Source organism: Triticum urartu, chromosome 3A, assembly GCF_056163025.1.
Source record: "Triticum urartu cultivar PI428250 chromosome 3A, HENAU_Tu73, whole genome shotgun sequence".
NCBI lineage: Eukaryota > Viridiplantae > Streptophyta > Magnoliopsida > Poales > Poaceae > Triticum > Triticum urartu.
This window is the reverse complement of record NC_141875.1, coordinates 696,664,329-696,685,263: the sequence shown is the minus strand read 5'-3', so window position 1 is coordinate 696,685,263 and position 20,935 is coordinate 696,664,329. Positions and strand designations below refer to the sequence as shown.

Genomic DNA, 20,935 nt, shown 5'->3' with positions numbered 1-20,935 from the left:
CTCTATATAAGCCACCCCCCTCCTCAGTATGAAGGGTTCGCACCCCTGTTATCTACACGCTCATAATCCAATCGACCTCCTCCGGGCACCAAGACGTAGGGCTGTTACTTCCTCTGAGAAGGGCCTGAACTCGTAAACCTTGCGTGTAACAACTTCCCAATAGCTAAGATCTAGCCTCTCCATACACACCCCCCTACATTACTGTCAGGCTTAGAACCACGACAGCCGGCCCCCCTCTCTCTCTTTCCCCCCCCTCAAGGAATCCTATTCCAACTAGGATTGGGGAGGGAATCCTACTCCCAGAGGGAGTAGGACTCTCCTGGCGCGCCCTCCTTGGCCGGCCAGCCCCTCCCCCTTGGCTCCTTTATATACTGAGGCAAGGGGCACCTCTAGACACACAAGTTGATCCTTGAGATCGTTCCTTAGCCGTGTGCGGTGCCCCCTGCCACCATATTCCACCTCGATCATATCGTTGTAGTGCTTAGGCGAAGCCCTGCGTCGGTAGAACATCAAGATCGTCACCACGCCGTCGTGCTGACGGAACTCTTCCCCGACGCTTTGCTGGATCGGAGCCCGGGGATCGTCATCGAGCTGAACGTGTGCTAAGAACTCGGAGGTGCTGGAGTAACGGTGCTTGGATCGGTCGGATCGGGAAGACGTACGACTACTTCCTCTACGTTGCGTCAACGCTTCCGCAGTCGGTCTGCGTGGGTACGTAGACAACACTCTCCCCTCTCATTGCTATGCATCACCATGATCTTGCGTGTACGTAGGAATTTTTTTGAAAATACTACGTTCCCCAACACTTCTCCTCTTCTTTTTCTTCTTTTTTCTTCTTCTTATTTATTTGTCCTCTTCTTTTCCTCTCCTCTTCTTCTTTCTTTCCTCTTCTTATTTTCTTCTTTCCTATCCTTCTTTTTCTAAAATTGTAACTTTTGCATATATAAAACTTTTCTAAAATTATAAATTTCTATATAAAACTTTCCTATCGGGAGGGGGAGAAGATCGAAGAAAAAAAATAAGAAAAAAAAGAGGAGAAGAAGAAAGGAATAGAGGAGAAGAAGAAAAAATAGAATGAAAGGAATAGAGGAGAAGAAGAAAAAATAGAATTTTTTTTCTATTTTTTCTTCTTCTCCTCTTCCTTTTCTTCCTCTCCTTGTCTTCTCCTTCTTCTTCTCCTTCTTTCTCTACTTATTTTCCTTTTCCTTATTTTACTTTTTCCTCTCCACTAACATAAAATGCACTAACCTAAAATGCAACAAACATAAAATGCACTAAAGAGGCTCAACTATCCTAAAATCAGTGATAAAATGCACTAACCTAAAATCGATATCTACTAACAACTTAAAAAAATTAATACATATATGAAAAAATGCATATATGAAAAAAAACATCATCATATCATCAACAGAAAAAAAAACTTCATCATATCATCAACAGAAAAAAACATCATCATATCATCAACCTAAAGGGCGCCGGCGCGGGGCGACGACGGGGCGGGGCGGTGACGGGCTCGGGGCAGCGACGGGGCGGGGCGACGGCGGCGGGATCGGGGCGGCGACGGGGCGGGGCGACGGCGGCGTGCGCGGGGCGACGACGGGCTCGGGGCGACGACGTACGGGCTCGGGACGGCGACGGGGCGGGGCGACGGCGGCGGGCGCGGGGCGACGACGGGCTCGGGGCGACTGCGGGGCGAGGCGACGGCGGCGGGCGTGGGGCGACGACGGGCTCGTGGCGGCGACGACGACGACGAACGGCCTGGGGGCGTCGGGGCGAATGGGAGCGGTTGGCCAAAATTTCACAAGTGTTGGCTTATATAGCCAGAGCAATGGTCCCGGTTCGTGCTACGACCCGGGACTAATGCTCCCTTTAGTCCCGGTTGGTGCGACGAACCGAGACCAAAGGCCAATTTTCGGCAGCCGAAAGGGCGGGAAGCGAAGGCCATTGGTCCCGGCTGGTGGCACCAATCGGGACTAAAGGGGGGCAATGGTCACGGTTGGTGCCACGAACCGTGACCAATGCCCCCTTTAGTCCCGGTTGGTGCCACCAACCGGGACCAATGGCCTTGTGCTGCATCGCTAGCTGAAGGGCGCCGACAGTTGTTTATAAGCGCTGCTGTGCCTCCCCATTCAAGCTCCTCTCTAATGCAGGCTTTCGGGCCTAAACTTGCTACTGCATATGGGCCTATTGGGCCTCTGCGGGCCTGAATCCTGGCCCATGTAGGGTTTCTAGTCGTATTCAGGCCGTGGAGGCCCAGTAGGTGGCATTTTTTTGGTTTTTTCTTTTTTATTTCTACATTTTTTTGGTTTTTTATTTTTTTTTATTTCTACTTAAAACTAAATACTTACAGTTTTTTAGTGATTTCTTTTTGCTTTTAGGTCACAAAAATTATAAACTTTCTGTTAGTGCCATTAGTTTTATATTTTGAATAGTTTAAATTTGAATTTTTAAAAATTTGTGTGAATCACTAGTTTATGAATAACTTTACTATAAAAACAGAATTTTTTTTCTATTTATTTTTTATTTATACTTACAACTAAATACTTATAGTTTTTTAGTGATTTCTTTTTGATTTTAGGTCACAAAAATTATAAACTTTCTGTTAGTGCCATTAGTTTTAAAATTTTGAATAGTTTAAATTTGTATTTTTTAAAATTTGTGTGAATCACTAGTTTATGAATAACTTTACTATAAAAATAGAATTTTTTTTCTATTTAGTTTTTATTTATACTTACAACTAAATACTTTTAGTTTTTTAGTGATTTCTTTTTGATTTTAGGTCACAAAAATTATAAACTTTCTGTTAGTGCCATTAGTTTTAAAATTTTGAATAGTTTAAATTTGTATTTTTTAAAATTTGTGTGAATCACTAGTTTATGAATAACTTTACTATAAAAATAGAATTTTTTTTGTTTTTTGCTATTTATTTTTTATTTATACTTACAATTAAATACTTATAGTTTGATTTTAGGTCACAAAAATTATATTCTTTTTGCAATTGAAGAATATTATAGTTTTATTTTAGTTGATCATAACATAATATTTTAATTGATTGTTTTTATTTTCATAAAAGTTTTGTAGTTCATTCTATTTGCTATTAATTCATTCTTTGAGCTAAATGACTCTGAAATTGGAAAGCATTTAAAAATGAACTCTGAAAAGGTTGAAAATTGGCATGGTATCATAATTTCATCCACATAGCATGTTCCAAAAAGTAGAGAGGGTTACGAGAAAAACTTGATGCACTTCGTGTACAAAATGGACAATCACTTTCGAAGTATCAATGTTTCGGACAATAACTGCGCCACATCATTGGCTAGGACGAATGGTTCGTCTGTGTACCCAAGATTGTTTAGATCCACTGTTGTCATACCGTACTGTGGGTCTACCTGTACCCCGCCTCCTGACATATTCATCCATTTGCCTCAACACATGAAACCTTGAACCATAAGACATGAAAGCATTTCAAATGAACTCTGAAAAAGTTGAAAGTTGGGATGGTATCATAATTTCACCCACATAGCATGTGCATGTACAAAACGGATAATGGTAGCATGTTCGTCTGTTACAAATAATAGTTGCGGGAGAAAGTCTTCACTTTTTCTTCGCTTGTGTCATTTGCTTATTGCGCCGTAACCATGGATAATCTTCATTGTTTATCAGGATGCTTGGGTCAGCCTTGACATTGAAGGGAGGAATTTCATGAAACTTTTCATAATATTCAGACATGTCTGTGTTGCCGTCCAATCCCAGGATGTCCCTTTTTCCTGAAAGAACTATGTGGCGCTTTGGCTCATCGTATGATGTATTCGCTTCCTTATCTTTTCTTTTTTTCGGTTTGGTAGACATGTCCTTCACATAGATAACCTGTGCCACATCATTGGCTAGGACGAACGATTCGTCAGTGTACCCAAGATTTTTCAGATCCACTGTTGTCATTCCGTACTGTGGGTCTACCTGTACCCCGTCGCCTAACAGATTGACCCATTTGCACTTAAACAAAGGAACCTTAAAATCAGGTCCGTAGTCAAGTTCCCATATGTCCACTATGTAACCATAATATTTGTCCTTTCCGCTCTCGGTTGCTGCATCAAAGCGGACACCGCTGTTTTGGTTGGTGCTCTTTTGATCTTGGGCGATCGTGTAAAATGTATTCCCATTTATCTCGTATCCTTTGTAAGTCAATACAGTCAAAGATGGTCCCCTGGACAACAAGTACAACTCATCACAAACAGTGTTGTCACCTCTGAGACGTGTTTCCAACCAACTGCTGAAAGTCTTGATGTGTTCACATGTAATCCAGTCGTCGCATTGCTCCGAGTGTTTGGAGCGCAGACTGTTCTTGTGTTCATCGACATACGGGGTCACCAAGGTAGAGTTCTGTAGAACTGTGTAGTGTGCTTGAGACCAAGAATATCCGTCCCTGCATATTATTGAGTCTCTTCCAAGAGTGCCTTTTCCAGTCAGTCTCCCCTCATACCGCGATTTAGGGAGACCTATCTTGTTAAGGCCAGGAATGAAGTCAACACAAAATCCGATAACATCCTCTGTTTCATGGCCCATGGAGATACTTCCTTCTGGCCTAGCGCGGTTACGGACATATTTCTTTAGGACTCCCATGAACCTCTCAAAGGGGAACATATTGTGTAGAAATACGGGCCCCAGGATGACAATCTCGTCGACTAGATAAACTAGGACGTGCGTCATGATATTGAAGAAGGATGGTGGGAACACCAGCTCGAAACTGACAAGACATTGCGCCACATCACCACTTAGCCTTGGTACGATTTCTGGATCGATCACCTTCTGAGAGATTGCATTGAGGAATGCACATAGCTTCACAATGGCTAATCGGACGTTTTCCGGTAGAAGCCCCCTCAATGCAACCGGAAGCAGTTGCGTCATAATCACGTGGCAGTCTTGAGACTTTAGGTTCTGAAACTTTTTCTCTGGCATATTTATTATTCCCTTTATATTCGACGAGAAGCCAGTCGTGACCTTCATACTGAGCAGGCATTCAAAGAAGATTTATTTCTCTTCTTTCGTAAGAGCGTAGCTGGTAGGACCTTTATACTGCTTCGGAGGCATGCCGTCTTTTTCGTGCAAATGTTGCAGGTCCTCCCGTGCCTCAGGTGTATCTTTTGTCTTCCCATACACGCCCAAGAAGCCTAGCAGGTTCACGCAAAGGTTCTTCGTCACATGCATCACGTCGATTGAGGAGCGGACCTCTAGGTCTTTCCAGTAGGGTAGGTCCCAAAATATAGATTTCTTCTTCCACATGGGTGCGTGTCCCTCAGCGTCATTCGGAACAGCTAGTCCACCGGGACCCTTTCCAAAGATTACGTAGTGTAAATCATTGACCATAGCAAGCACGTGATCACCGGTGCGCATGGCGGGCTTCTTCCGGTGATCTGCCTCGCCTTTGAAATGCTTTCCTTTCTTTCAACATTGATGGTTGGTCGGAAGAAATCAACGATGGCCCAGGTACACATTCTTCCTGCATTTGTCCAGGTATATACTTTCAGTGTCATCTAAACAGTGCGTGCATGCGTGGTATCCTTTGTTTGTCTGTCCTGAAAGGTTACTGAGAGCGGGCCAATCGTTGATGGTCACGAACAGCAACGCCTTAAGGTTAAATTCCTCCTTTCTGTGCTCATCCCATGTACGTACACCGTTTCCATTTCACAGTTGTAAAAGTTCTTCAAATAATGGCCTTAGGTACACATCAATTTTGTTGCCGGGTTGCTTAGAGCCTTGGATGAGAACTGGCATCATAATGAACTTCCGCTTCATGCACATCCAAGGAGGAAGGTTATACATACATAGAGTCACGGGCCAAGTGCTGTGATTGCTGCTCTGCTCCCCGAAAGGATTAATGCCATCCGCGCTTAAAACAAACCATACATTCCTTGGGTCCTTTGCAAACTCATCCCAGTACTTTCTCTCGATTTTTCTCCACTGCGACCCGTCAGCGGGTGCTCTCAACTTCCCATCTTTCTTTCGGTTCTCACTGTGCCATCGCATCAACTTGGCATGCTCTTCGTTTCTGAACAGACGTTTCAACCATGGTATTATAGGAGCATACCACATCACCTTTGCAGGAACCCTCTTCGTGAGGGGCTCGCCGTCAACATCACCAGGGTCATCTCGTCTGATCTTATACCGCAACGCACCGCATACCGGGCATGCGTTCAGATCCTTGTATGCACCGCGGTAGAGGATGCAGTCATTAGGGCATGCATGTATCTTCTCCACCTCCAATCCTAGAGGGCATACGACCTTTTTTGCTGCGTATGTACTGTCGGGCAATTCGTTATCCTTTGGAAGATTCTTCTTTAATATTTTCAGTAGCTTCTCAAATCCTTTGTCAGCCACAGCATTCTCTGCCTTCCACTGCAGCAATTCCAGTACGGTACCGAGCTTTGTGTTGCCATCTTCGCAATTGGGGTATAACCCTTTTTTGTGATCCTCTAACATGCGATCGAACTTCAGCTTCTCCTTTTGACTAATGCATTGCGTCCTTGCATCGACAATGACCCGGCGGAGATCATCATCATCGGGCACATCGTCTGGTTCCTCTTGATCTTCAGCAGCTTCACCCGTGGCAGCATCATTGGGCACATCGTCTGGTTCCTCTTGATCTTCACCAGCTCCCCCCGTTGCAGCATCACCGTATTCAGGGGGCACATAGTTGTCATCGTACTCTTTTTCTTCGCCGTCTTCCATCATAACCCCTATTTCTCCGTGCCTCGTCCAAACATTATAGTGCGGCATAAAACCCTTGTAAAGCAGGTGGGAGTGAAGGATTTTCCGGTTAGAGTAAGACCTCGTATTCCCACATTCAGTGCATGGACAACACATAAAACCATTCTGCTTGTTTGCCTCAGCCGCATCGAGAAACTCATGCACGCCCTTAATGTACTCGCGGGTGTGTCTGTCACCGTACATCCATTGCCGGTTCATCTGCGTGCATTATATATAATTAAGTGTCCAAATTAATAGAAGTTCATCATCACATTAAAACCAAAGTGCATACATAGTTCTCATCTAATAACATATAGCTCTCCAGAGCATCTAATTAATTAAACCATACATTGAAACTATGTAAAACATTTCAATGCGAAAACAAATGCGATCATAATCGCAACCAAGGTAACAATTGATCCAACGGCATAATGATACCAAGCCTCGGTATGAATGGCATATTTTCTAATCTTTCTAATCTTCAAGTGCATTGCATCCATCTTGATCTTGTGATCATCGACGACATCCACAACATGCAACTCCAATATCATCTTCTCCTCCTCAATTTTTTTTATTTTTTTCCTTCAACAAATTGTTTTCTTCTTCAACTAAATTTAACCTCTCGACAATAGGGTCGGTTGGCATTTCCGATTCACATACATCCTAGATAAATAAAATCTATGTCACGTTGGTCGGCATAATTTTCATAAACAATAAATGAACCAATAGTTATAAAGATAATATACATACCAAATCCGAATCATAGACAGGACGAGGGCCGACGGGGGCGGATACCAAAACCATCGCACTATATAAGATGCAATAATAAATGTAAGAAAATGATACAAGTATCTATCTAAACATACAATTAAGAATATTTTTCCTTTCAGAAAGAAGATAAGAACAAGAGGCTCACCACGGTGGTGTCGGTGATGAGATCGGCGCGGGTGATCGACGGCGGTGAAGACGGGGACGGGGCGTGACGGACCGCTAAATCTAGACAAATCTCGAGGAAAATGGAGCTTGGAGGTCGAGCTTCGAGAGGAGAAAGCTTAAGTAGTGTGGCTCGGGCATTCCATCGAACACCTCATGTGCATAGGAGGTGAGCTAGAGCACCACACAGCCCTCTCCCCCTCGGCCAGAAAAAACAGAGCACTGTGCTTTGCTCTTGCGCGAGGGGGTATATATAGGCACCTCATTGGTCTCAGTTGATGACTTGAACCGGGACTAAAGGGAAGCCTTTCGTCCCGGTTCAAGGCACCAACCGGGACCAATGGTGGTGGGCCAGGAGCGAGGCCCATTGGTCCCGGTTCGTCGCACCAACCGGGACCAAAAGGTCCAGACGAACCGGGACCAATGGCCCACGTGGCCCGGCCGGCCCCCTGGGCTCACGAACCGGGACCAATGCCCACATTGGTCCCAGTTCTAGACTGAACCGGGACTAATGGGCTGAGCTGGCCTGGACCATAGCCCTGTTTTCTACTAGTGCTCCCAGCTCCACGCGTTCTCCTTGGAGCCGTGGTTAGTGTGTGGCGACTTCAACGAGGCGATGTGGTAGCACAAGCATATGTCTAGAACCCAGCGTTCGGAGAACCAGATGGTGATGTTCCGAGATTGTTTGTTGGCATGCGAGTTGTGGGATCTCGAATTTTCGGGGTTTCCCTTCACATACGATAATGGGCAACCAGGCGAGAGGAACGTTCGAGTCCACCTTGATAGAGCATGTGCGGATGAAAATTGGAGGGAGCTCTTCCCTGCCGCGCAAGTTCTTCATCTTGCTTCATCGTGTTCGGACCACAACCCGATCTTGGTTCAGCTTACTCTCGTGGATCCGAAGAGGAATAGGGCCTCACCCAGATATGAGATTATGTGAGAACATCACCCGGCGCTGTCAGATGTGGTGGCAAGAAGATGGGAGAAGAGTAAACCTGCCGGCAACCTTGCGGCTGTGCGGGACGCCCTGCATGAAATGATGAATGGCCTTCGAGCTTGGAGCAAAGAGAATTTTGGCCATGTTGTTACGGAACTTGAGAAGCTAAGGGCTGAGCTGGCTGATTTACAGCTAAGAGATGTTGACAGAACTTTGATCCGTCAGAAGATGTTTCAGCTTGATGAACTACTCTATAGGGAAGAGATGATGTGGCTACAGAGATCGCGCATTACGTGGCAGAAAGACGGTGAACGGAACACATTATATTTGCATAGCGGGCATTGTGGCATGCGCGAAGGAATTATATCCAGAGATTACGACGCATTGATGGATCGTGGTGCTCTTCTCCGATGGACATGGAACGCATGGCCACTTCCTACTTTAAGGAAGTATACACCAAAGATCCAACTCTAACACCGGACACCGTGCTTGATGGTATTGTGCCGAAGGTAACTGAACAAATGAACGACATGTTGAGCGCTCCGTTTTCTGAGGAGGAAGTGTCCAATGCTCTGTTTCAAATTGGTCCGATGAAAGCTCCTGGCACGGATGGTTTCCCGGCAAGGTTCTACCAACGGAACTTGTTAGCTCTAAAATCTGAAATTACTGCAGCAGTGTTGGAACTTTTTGTCTCTAGTGCTACGCCAGAAGGTGTGAATGATACGACGATTGTCCTCATCCCGAAAGTTCCTTACCCCAAGGAGCTTAAGGATTTCAGGCCAATTAGCTTATGCAATGTTATCTACAAACTTGTGTCTAAATGTTTGGTTAATCGTCTTCGTCCCTTGCTTTCGGAGTTGATATCTGAGAACCAAAGTGCCTTTATTCCAGGCCGGCTCATCTCGGATAATTCTATCATTGCTTTCGAGTGCATCCATCACATACAATCTCTGAAGCGCAATAGTAATGCAACTTGCGTGTACAAACTGGACCTCTCGAAGGCGTATGATCGGGTCAACTGGGATTTTTTTGGAGAAGGCCCTTAGCAAATGGGGGTTTTCCAATCAGTGGATTGCATGGATTATGACGTGTGTTAGATCAGCCCGATATTCAGTTAAATTTAATGGGAAGATATTGGAGGTGTTTTCACCATCTAGAGGCCTTCGGCAAGGTGACCCACTGTCTTTGTTATTATTTCTCTTTGTTGATGATGCTTTATCTGCTCTCCTGTCTAAGTCAGTTAATGAGGGAAGCTTGAACGGGGTGAGCATATGCCGTGGAGCACCGGAGATATCTCACCTCTTGTTCGCGGATGACACCATGCTGTTTTTCGAAGCTTCTAGCCAGCAAGTGGATATTGTTAAAGGCTTGTTGAACACTTATTCCTCAGCGACGGGTCAACTCATAAACCCCGAGAAGTGATCCATCCTTTTTTCTGAAAATTGCAAAGAGTCAGTAGCGGAGGAGATCAAGAATTTATTGGAGGTAACGCAGCAGGTGTTCGAACCAAAATACCTTGGCCTCCCGGTTCCTGAAGGAAGAGTTCACAAGGGGAAATTTGAGACCTTGCAAGATAGGCTGAGAAAAAGACTAATCGACTGGAGTGAACAAAACGTGTCGGTTGGAAATAAAGAGATTCTCATTAAGGCCGTGGCGCAAGCGATACCCACCTACATTATGAGTGTGTTCCGACTACCTGCTTCAGTATGTGATGATCTAACCAGGATGATGAGGCAATATTAGTGGGGGATGGAAAATGGCAAGAGGAAAATGGCATGGAAGCTGGGAGAGGATGATGCTACCAAAGGCTATGGAGGGCATGGGATTCCGTGACAAGAGGGCCTTTAATCAGGCTTCGTTAGCCAAGCAAGCCTGGCGTCTTCTGGATTGCCCGGATAGCTTATGCGCGCGATTATTGAAGGCTAAATACTATCCGAGGGGAAACTTGTTTGATACTGTTTTTTCATCAAACTCCTCGGCGGTGTGGAAAGGTATTGTTCACGGACTTGAGCTTGTGAAGAAAGGCATTATTTGGCGAGTTGGCAATGGCACACTGATAAAGACTTGGAGAGATGCCTAGATTCCCCGAGGACACAATCTCGGACTGGTCACTCCTAAGAGGAATTGTCGCTTCAATTGGGTAGCTAATTTTTTGAATGAGCATGGTGCATGGAATGTTGAACGGCTCAGGGAGCATTTTTGGGACCTGGATGTACGGGAGATTTTGAAGATTCACACGTCTCCGAGGAATGGACAGGACTTCGTCGCTTGGTTTCTAGAGCGGAATGGGAAGTTTACTGTCCGGAGCGTGTCTCACCTTGCCACAGACGTCCAGTACTCAATGCAGCTCAGCTTGTCTAGTAGCAATCCTTCAGGTCGAAGGCCCACATGGCAGCGGATCTGGAGCTCACAAGTACCTCTGAAGATGGGAATAATGGCGTGGAAAGCTGTATCGGGTGCTCTCGCTACAAATGAGTGCAAGAAATACCGACATATCTCAACTAGAGATGCATGTCCGGTGTGCGGCTGAGAGAAGGAGACTAGCTTTCATGCTCTTGTGTCCTGCGAGCATGCGAGGAGGATATGGAATCAAATGAGAGCGGTATGGAGACTCCCTAGTCACGATGTTCTTCAAGATACAGGAAAGGATTGGCTTTTAAACATTCTTGCTAATTGTGATGATGACATGCGGGATTGCACGATTATGCTGATGGAGGATCTGGTCATTGCGCTCGGACCTAACACATGGAAAGGAGGTTCCCCCCGTGATGGCAACGGCCGACTATCTTCAAAGCTATATGAACTCTCTGAACCTGTGTAGCAGATTTTCCACGAAAGAAATCCTCAAAGGGAAGATGCCAATGGTGCGAGAAGCAACCGTCGAGGCTCCTATTCCTCGCATCCCTCTTCAATGGCCGTGGCTGCTGGTGGACCGAGCTACTCTTTCGGTGGATGGGGCTTTCATGCAAGAGGACGGGACTGCGGCGGCGGGTATGATACTACGGCGTCATGATGGAAGTGTGATCTTTGCGGCGTACAGGTGCATTTTCAACTGTAACGATGCGTTGGAAGCAGAACTCCATGCAATAATGCAGGGTATGGCCTTACCTTGCAGCATTGCTCCCTGCCAATTGTCATTCAGTCAGACTCATGGCACTAGCTGCAATGACCGGGGAAAGCTTATCTAGGTCTGCTTATGGGCACTTGGTAGCGGAGATTCGGCATCACATGGAGGCTCGAGAGTTTGTTCCATCTAAAATCAGGCATGAGCAAAATAGGGTAGCACATCGATTGGCATTGTATAGTCGTACAGAGTTTACTACTGCTGTATGACTGGGGAGCAGCCCACCTTGTATTGAGGAGTTGGTGCCTCTTGATTGTAACCCTATGCATCTACTATCTACTACCACTATAAAAGGAAGAGAGAGGCAGATCCAAACAATCTAACCCATTCATTTACGAGATCTAATGGCTCTTAATCCTTCCGTGTTTAATGCTACAAGCCACGCATTAAGCCAATAACTGATCCATCGATAACTAAGCCAGGCGTTCGAAAAAGAAGAAGAAAAAAAACTGCCAACGCACGCCCCTCCTGCAGCCCCCGTCCTCCCGCGACCCGCGTGGTTCGCCGCCACCCCGTCGTACTAATGGGCTGACCCGGCCTGGACCAACGCCCCCGCCGCCGCGAGCGTGAGAAGATGAGTAGCCCACACTTCTCTGGAAGTGCAGCCAGCCAGCAGCCAAGCCAATCTTCTAGGCGCTTCATCTCCAGCTTCACACAGTAGGCACTATCGTCGCCGTGCTTCAGTGAGTATCCATGGAGCTTCTCCATGGTGATGGTGTGGAAGCCGCTGATTCCGTGTTCGTTGGGCTCAGTTCGGGCACCATTGACATGTAAGTAAACCGTCCTCCGGGATAGTTTGTTTTCCTACCCTTCACGTGTTCCAGGAATTGCCTCACAGGGAGGCGGTTATTTCTATTGCAGGTATGAGATGGGGAAACGTAAAAGGGAAGGTGATTTCTGCGGGAGGAGCAAGAGGCGATCCGGCTAACAAGTCGTATATTTGGGGTAGTGTGTAGGATCTTCACAGTTTCAAATACTGCTATTCCTGGAACCTCTATCTCTTGCGTGAATGTCCTCTTGGTTTCAATGTCAGTGCCTACATCAATGTTCTACCATGATGTTATCAGGTATTGCCCATTGGCTGGTTATGAACTACTATATCTGTTAGTAAATAGATGACATATTAGATAGCTGGCAGTCTAAGTTTCGGTCATGACATGCAAAAGAGCATCCAGATTGTTTCCTTTAGAAAAGAGGTCATTCAAATTTGTTAGGTAAAACTGTATCATCATTTTTTTCATGAAAATAATAGTTTTCTAATACCAGAATTTTTTGTCGTAATATTACTAACTCTGGATCCTCTCTGTGCATTTTATTGGTCTCTGGTTAGATTCTGGGAGGCAAAATTTTGGTCTTTGTTACATAGATAATTTACTATAGTGAATGTGTAGATTAGATGGTGCTCACACAAGAACAAGTAGAAATACTTCCAATGCTCATTTGATCTAATTTTTTTGCCTTATAATTAACCTGTTTCCTTTTTCTGATATTTTTTGTTCTTTAGTTTAAGCTCCTACCATGGTCAGTCATAACTCATAAAGCATCAATATTTAGCTACAACATCTGTTGATGTTTGCAGCCAAACCAAGATTAAATTATGAACAACTGATATTTATACCGAAGGGATGGTCAAAGATTGTATTCTTGATCTGAGGAACCGATGAGGGCGGATGTCCAAAAACTCTAGATTGGATCCAGAGTTTTTTTACTGGAGTTTTAATCCGATTGATGGATAAACTAAGTGGATACCTGTATATATGTGCATTCTTTTAGATGGTAATTTTGATAGTTGTTTTTCCAAACTAAGCTTGTATTTTTTAGAAACGATAAAGTTCTTCATAAATCCATTGAAACATTCTCCAGCAAAGCTCGTGAGGAGCATATGAGTTCCCTTTTAACACAGAGGCTCGAACTTGTATTCTGAATACATTTCCATCTATTCATTTTTCCCATGTAAACACAAAGTTGTGCACCATGCTGCATCATTCAACTATTCTTTATTACCTCATCCAGAAATGTTTCTTTCTGGTTTCCTTGATTTAACATAACATAACAAGATACTTTTTATAACTTTATCCGCGCATGTATATGCTAAGATTGTGGTGACCACATGTCTCCTACGTACTAATTAAAGTTTGATGGATTAATTGTATGAATGTGATGCTTATCTGGTCATTTTTTTTACAGTTGGTGATCAGATCGGATTCGAGGATCATCCTCTCTCATGTGTTACGTATTAGTGATGCCTACATGACGGTGGAAAATGTACGAATATGCAGCATTGACAGTAACAAGGAAAAAATGATGTTTCTTTTTGTTCGTTTGGCTATGAGATATATTAAAATTGGACATATCCAGGTCCGACTTGTTTTTCATAGAGGACACAGCTGCCTACTTGCACATATTTGGCTTTTAACCATATCTTTTGTTTGTTGCCTTCCTTGTTATTATTTTGATAAAGTTCAATTTCTTCCTTTCCTATGCTGTAGATACTTCCTCTCTTGCAACTGAAAGTACTGCTTTTGATTACAGTGAGGCAGCTTGGTGGATCATCGGCCTCGAAATTGGGGACGGAGGAGGGAGGAGGCTTCATATAAGCATGACTTCAAAAGCTCATGGTATGTATGCCGGCATGCACTGGAGTTGTTGGATAAGTTCTTTTTGTCAAAACACATTTCATTTTGTTTTTTGAATGCTAGCCTAGTGTACACTGATCAGTTGTGGTATTGTTTCCCTATGCAGGAGATTAAACCGAAGAAAGACAACGCTCAGCGCAACATGCTCGTGTCGATGATATGGGTGCAGAGGAAGATTGTGAGGATGATCAGTGAGAGCAGGGACGTGCTTACCAGCCAGCGCAAGAGCATCTGGTGGAGCCGGTAGACCCCCAGGGAGGAGTAGGCGGGCGTACATTGTCCATTTCTTCTGTAAAAAAATGCCACTCTACACAATATAATTTTTTAGAACAACACATACTCGACTAATCATCCTTCATAAATCAACAGGCTTGTACGAGATGTTAAGATGTGTTCCTATCTGTCTACCATTATTCTTCTGTTTTAGAAGTGTTAATTTCATTGATTTCTTACTTATATGTATATACTGATTGCAGATTTGCTAGAATTTCACTTTGCAAAACCCATGATCCAATCCAAGTTTTGTCCTTACAAATAGATAAATGCATGAAGGGATTGAGATAGCTGCTGCAGATGCTTACTTGTTGTCAACATTAGAGGTGATTTGGTAAGTGGCTATTTTGAAAAATATTTTCTCAGTCTAAAATGTACACTATATTCACACAGTAGCCTTGCTTCTGCACCCCATCTCTCTATATAGCCTCTATCTGCATTAGCATCTTTGAGCAAACAACCTAGGTTGAGCAGCTCACGGGAGTTGGCCGTCAGCACCGCTCTCTGATCTAATTTTTGTCCCAAAATCTCGCGCAATTTCTTCCCTATAAAATAACATGGAGCATCAAAATTTGGATTTTCAAAAGGTTCTTACAAACTGAATTTTATCGATACCACATTCATGATAATTTGTCAATTTGTATTTGCTTCCAGACACCCTGACATATTAAAATTTTGAATAGGAGACTCTTTCAGTATGATAATAAGCATATGTATTCTTTGTTGAATATATTTTTGATATGCTTCTATTGTTAGAGGATTTTTAATTTAATTGGTCGTATTCTAATTGTTTTATTCACAGGTTGTATTTGCTAAGATCTTGCCGTCGTGAGATCAATGACTCAATGTATGCACCTTTGCATATGGGTGAACTTGAACAGAGAAAACCTTCACTATGGAATTTGTGGCTTGGTGACTGTTAGGAGTGAGCATTTGATGACTGGGTAAAGTAGTAAAAGCCACATGTGGTTGGTTGACCTTGCTGGAAGTGAGCACTTGGCTAAAACTGAAGTAGGAGAGACGTCGAAGGAGGCAAAGTTCATCGAACAATCTGTATTCTCTGCACTGATTGATGCTATTGCTTCCCTTGCCTCCAAAAATGCCCACATTCCATATTGCTCTGTTGTCTTATTCTGTATCCACATACTTCACCATATGCCTTGCTCAGTTACTTAAAAGAAGCATCCCCTCAGCTCAGTCTTACTCCTATTTCTCTCTCTCTCTCTCTCAAATGTAGGAATTCCAAGCTAACTCATCTGTTTCAAAGCTCACTGATTTATAAGGGTCGAGAAGTGCACTGATTTATAGCTAAATGGTTATATCTCCTTCTATTGAACTTAGCTTATGCACTAATATCTCCAAACACAAAAACGAAGAGATAAGAGTGTTCAACATGAATTATGGGTGGAGATTGCAATCGCAAGACATATCTGTTTGTGCAAATAAGTCCAAGCCGTATAGATTTGTCTATTTCGACAATAGAACTTATAATACAAAGATCTCTATGAATACGTTCATGGATATAGATGAAAAAATGAGTAGGGGGTTTATAATACAAAAATCTTTGTGAATGCATTCATGGATCAAGGGTAGTAGAAGCACATTGATACTAAGAACACAATAAATAGCTAATAATTGGTTTATTGGTATAAGCTACAATGTTACATAATACATTGATCTTTAATCTATTTGCAACTTCTTCATTTGCAGATGAGATTTGGTTTTCTTCTACCCGAACAAACGCTATTAAGTGGAAACCTATGTAAATAGGAGTATTAAACAAACACGCAACATACACACGCCACTACATCCTACTGAGACTGACCGTCAGTAGAACCTGCATGCGTGTGGACTAGGACACGATCGTGCATGTTTGTGTGGCAACCAAGAGAGCCAGTTATGGCCGGGCAGTGCGGGCGGTGCTAATCCAATTGGCAGAACACCACACGATCTCTGGATCTGAACCGGTAAAAGGCACAGGGGGTCGCCTTCGTGCATGTATACATCGTGGTGCGCACCAACGAACCGTGGAAAAAGTGCAGGCAGGAGTGGCTAGTAGCCGCACGTACGTGTGTTCATCCAGCTAATTTACACGCAGGAACAAACGTGCGTGCGTGTGGTAATCGTTTGCCAAAGTGGGTTAGCCTTAGACCTAGGTAGTGCATCAAGCAGGCTAGCCCACGCACGCGAGTGAATAGTATAAAATTATCACCTTTCGCGTTATGATTTTAAAAAACTATCAAAAATTTGTTTGTGATTGATAACTATCATTTTTTATGTTGGCTGTGTCAAAAAACCCAAAACACCCGTTGCTAAGAAATTAAACCTGTTTATAACATGTTGGGCCCGCACCTAAACAAACCGTCAGTTTAACCGTTTGTTTGACTGTTAGCTGACATGTGGGGCCCACATATCAGTGTCTCTTCCTCATATAAAAGCAATTGGATCCTTGTAAATGTTTCAAAAACACAATCATCTTTTGAAAAAAGCAATCGGGTCCCTCCAGCAAGCTAGCTTGCCCACAGCTGCATCCGATCGATCGACAACAAGATCGCAACCAATGCATATCACGGTCCCGGAACCGTATCGAATCGAACCCATGCACATGCCCGCAATCTGCTCCACAAACCTAGCAATCAAATCTTGCTTCACGCGTTCGGCGCCGTCCTTTGCGTTCGCGCCGGATCACTATTTTTGCGTGGTCATTGACGTGCAGACGTCCAGTCGTCCGGCACCGCATGCATCTGTCCTGCCCACGCCACGCTCACGTCGCATCAGGGAAGTGAGGGCCAAGTCAGTCGGTCTGTCAGTCTCGTGTGGGGCCGTCTAGGTAACCGGCCGGCCCGGCCGCGGCATGGTTGGGAGGACTAGGGCGGTCGCCGTCTTTCCGGCGGCCGGGGCCGGCGTTAATTTTCTGCCGGTTGCCTGCGGAGCACACGCGGTTACGCAACGTTCCTTTCAACGGATTATTATTATTATCACCGGCTGTTTGAAGACGTACACCAGCCAACTAGACATGCTAGTTCTGATTGCCTCTTTCTGATCGCTGAACAATGGAGCTGGGGTCGTTTCCGAAAGCGGACGCCGGCCCCATGCAATTGGCAGCATGCATGATTGATTTACGTACGCAACGCAACCAGCTAAACCGCTGAACCGCACGTCGCCACGCTTCGCCGATTCTGGGCAATGCGAACTTGTCTTTCCGATTGTTTCCTCTTTCGGATTCCATCCCATCCCGGCCAAACAGTTTTGTAAAGCCTAGTGAATGGAGTCCGTGTGTACAAAACGTTCAAACAAAGGAGTCCCCTGCGTAAGGTGTACTATACTAGGTCAAGCATGTATGCGTAGTGGGCTAGTGGCTGCAATTCTTTGTTAGTTAATTGAAGAGGTGAGTCGTCCTGGTCAAGCAAAACAGCTATCTTTGTCGACAAGCATATGCGTACACGCGTGTGCTTGACTTATCCGCCAGGACGCACAGGCTCTGTCTTATTTTTGAGCTGAGACAGCATGCGATGAACAGACTGACAGTGCTCGAGTCAAGTCATCCCGTTTGCAGCAAACGCTAGGTCAGGTCAAGCCTACCCGGCCGCATGCCTATGTTTAGTCTCCACCGAGTAGCGGTGCAACTTCGAAGAAGAACAGTGTTGTCCAACTCGCTGGTTTTAGTCATGCACAGTCACCGGCAGTAGTACTAGGTGTTTGTGCTGACGTTCATGCCAACCGCTCAGTTCCTGCAATTATGGGGTGCCAATAGCGTACATCTCTGATTAATCAATGCGCGCATTGCACCGCTGCCTTGTTGTTTAAGGGCCGGCCAGCTACACAGACTTGAGTCTGTAGGTGAAAGCGTTAAGCCCTGCATGCAGCTTTCTGACGACATAGCACCAGCAAATATTAATTCAGGCTTGGTAACAGTAAGTAAGTTGCATCTACTATGGATAGGAAGTACATTAACCGGTCGTCGATGGAGCTAGGCCTTCCAGAAGTTGCAGTTTCATGGCGACGACCGACCACTGGGCCGGTCTGGGTGCAAGGTCACACCGCACCTACGTGATATGCTTTCAGCGGTTCCTAAATATGTCTTTTTAAAGATTCCAATGCAGAATATATACAAAGCAAAATGAGCAAGTCTACGATCTAAAAATATGTCTATATACATCCGTATATAATTCTTATTGAAATATGTAAAATAGTATATTTAGGAACGGAGTGAGTGTAACGCAACATAGACTGACCTTCAGCAGAACTTGCATATGTGTGGACTAGGACACGATCGTGCGTTTGTGTGGCAACCGAGAGAGCAAGTTACGGCCGGGCAGTGCGGGCGGTGCTAATCCAATGGGCACAACACCACACGATCTCCGGATGTGAACCGGTAAAAGGCGCAGGAAGTCGCCTTCGTGCATGTATACATCGTGGTGCACACCAACGACCCGTGGAAAAAGTGCAGACAGCAGTGGCTAGTAGCCGCACGTACGTGTGTTCATGTTCATCAGAGCATCTCCAACAACCGCGCTAAACTAGCGCCGCGTCATAAATTAGGCCGTTTTAACGCGCGCGCAACGCGGCGGGTCGCTCCAGCGGGCGCGTAAAAACGGCGCACGCGCTATAACGGGTTGGACGCGCGGTTGAAAATACTTACCCGCGCGGCGTATTTCGGGCGCCAGCTACAGCGCGCGGCACACTCGAGCGCTCGCGCCGCACTCTCTCCTCTCCTCGTCCTACGCCCCGCGCGCGCCGGCGCCGGCGCCCTGCCACCCACCCATGGACGCGCACACCGGCGCCCCGCTCACCCTGCTGTACAACCGCGACCCCGCCGCCGCAGCAGCAGCAGCCGCCGCCGCCGCCGCCGGAAACCCTAGCGCGGGAAGTGCTGGCGTCGCCACCGCCGGAGCTCCGCCGAGCGTCGGCCTCGCGCGCAGCCTCTTCTTGCCGCCGCGGATGACCACGGCGCCGGGTGGCGTCGCGCCGGCGCTGTCCCGTGCCGCCGCCGCACCGTCGAAGAAGGTCCCCAATGCGGCGCGGACGAAGAAGGGCAAAACATCCGCGAAGAAAAACAAGGCGGCGGACGGCTCCGGCACCACGAAGGCGAGGGGGAAGAAGCTTGCAGGGCGTTCGACGGCCGCGGCGGCTACCGAAGCGCCGGCGAGCTCACTCGTTGAGCCGGCCTTGATCCAAAAAAGAGCCTTGGTTCGTGCAATGGGTGGCGGTGGCTTCGGCGCCATGGGTGGCGGTGGCCTCGGCGCCATGGGAGGCATGGGTGGCTTCGGAGCCATGGGAGGCATGGGTGCACCTCCGGCCGCCATGGGAGGCATGGGTGCACCTCGGGCTGTCATGGGAGGCATGGGTGCACCTCCGGCCGCCATGGGAGGCATGGGTGGCTTTGGAGCACCCTCCGACGCTATGGCCGTCATGGGAGGCATGAGTTTTGCTTCTCTCATGGGAGGCATGGGTGCACCTCCGGCCGCCATGGGTGCAATGTCTTTCGATGTGCCTTCTCACACACATTCTTATGAAGATGCCGTTGAAGATCTTGCCAACACCGTCGGAGCTTCACATGATGTGGTGCGTGATGCGGTGCATGATGAGGAGAGGGAGGAAGATTCATCTTCGGAGGCGGAAGAGTCGTCTTCGGAAGATGAGGACGAAGACGAAGACGAGGAAGATGAAGATTGATGTGTCTTTCATGTCTTGAACTTTAGTTTACATTTGAACTTGGTTGGATGAACTTGTGGGCATGATTTTGAACTTGTGGGCATAAACTTTTATTCATCAACTTGTTTGTGTCAAATTTCACATGTTCATTTTTGTCCAAATATCATATATGCAAAATGCCCGACGAGTCGCGCGCGCTGTATTTTTGCGCTCTGCTGGAGTGGCGCGCGCGCTGCATTATAGCGCGGCTGCTGGAGCCAGCGCAGGCGGGCGCGCAAAACCAGCCTCAGCACGCGCGGTAAACAGGTTTTTTACGTGCGGCGCTTAGCGCGGCTGTTGGAGATGCTCTCAAGCTAATTTACACGCAGGAACAAAGGTGTGTGCGTGTGGTAATCGTTTGCCAAAATGGGTTAGACTTAGACCTAGGTAGTGCACCAAGTAGGCTAGCCTACGCACGCAGTGAGAAGAGCACGCACGCTGACAGCCGCAAAAGTGTTTTCCTGCATTTTGACCAGACTGTGTAGACATATGTCCGGAGCTTTGTGTTTTTCTCTACGAAATGCCGGCGTGCTCACAAAACGCAAAGGCGGACGGTTGGCTCTTGGCTGCGTAAAGAGTCTTGCTATGGTGGTC

General features: G+C 46.0%; 1 pseudogene; it reads left to right on the top strand.

Moving 5' to 3' along the window:
• The first annotated feature begins 18,507 nt into the window (after positions 1-18,507).
• Positions 18,508-20,323, top strand: LOC147981759 (uncharacterized; annotated as a pseudogene).
• Positions 20,324-20,935: the final 612 nt, after the last annotated feature.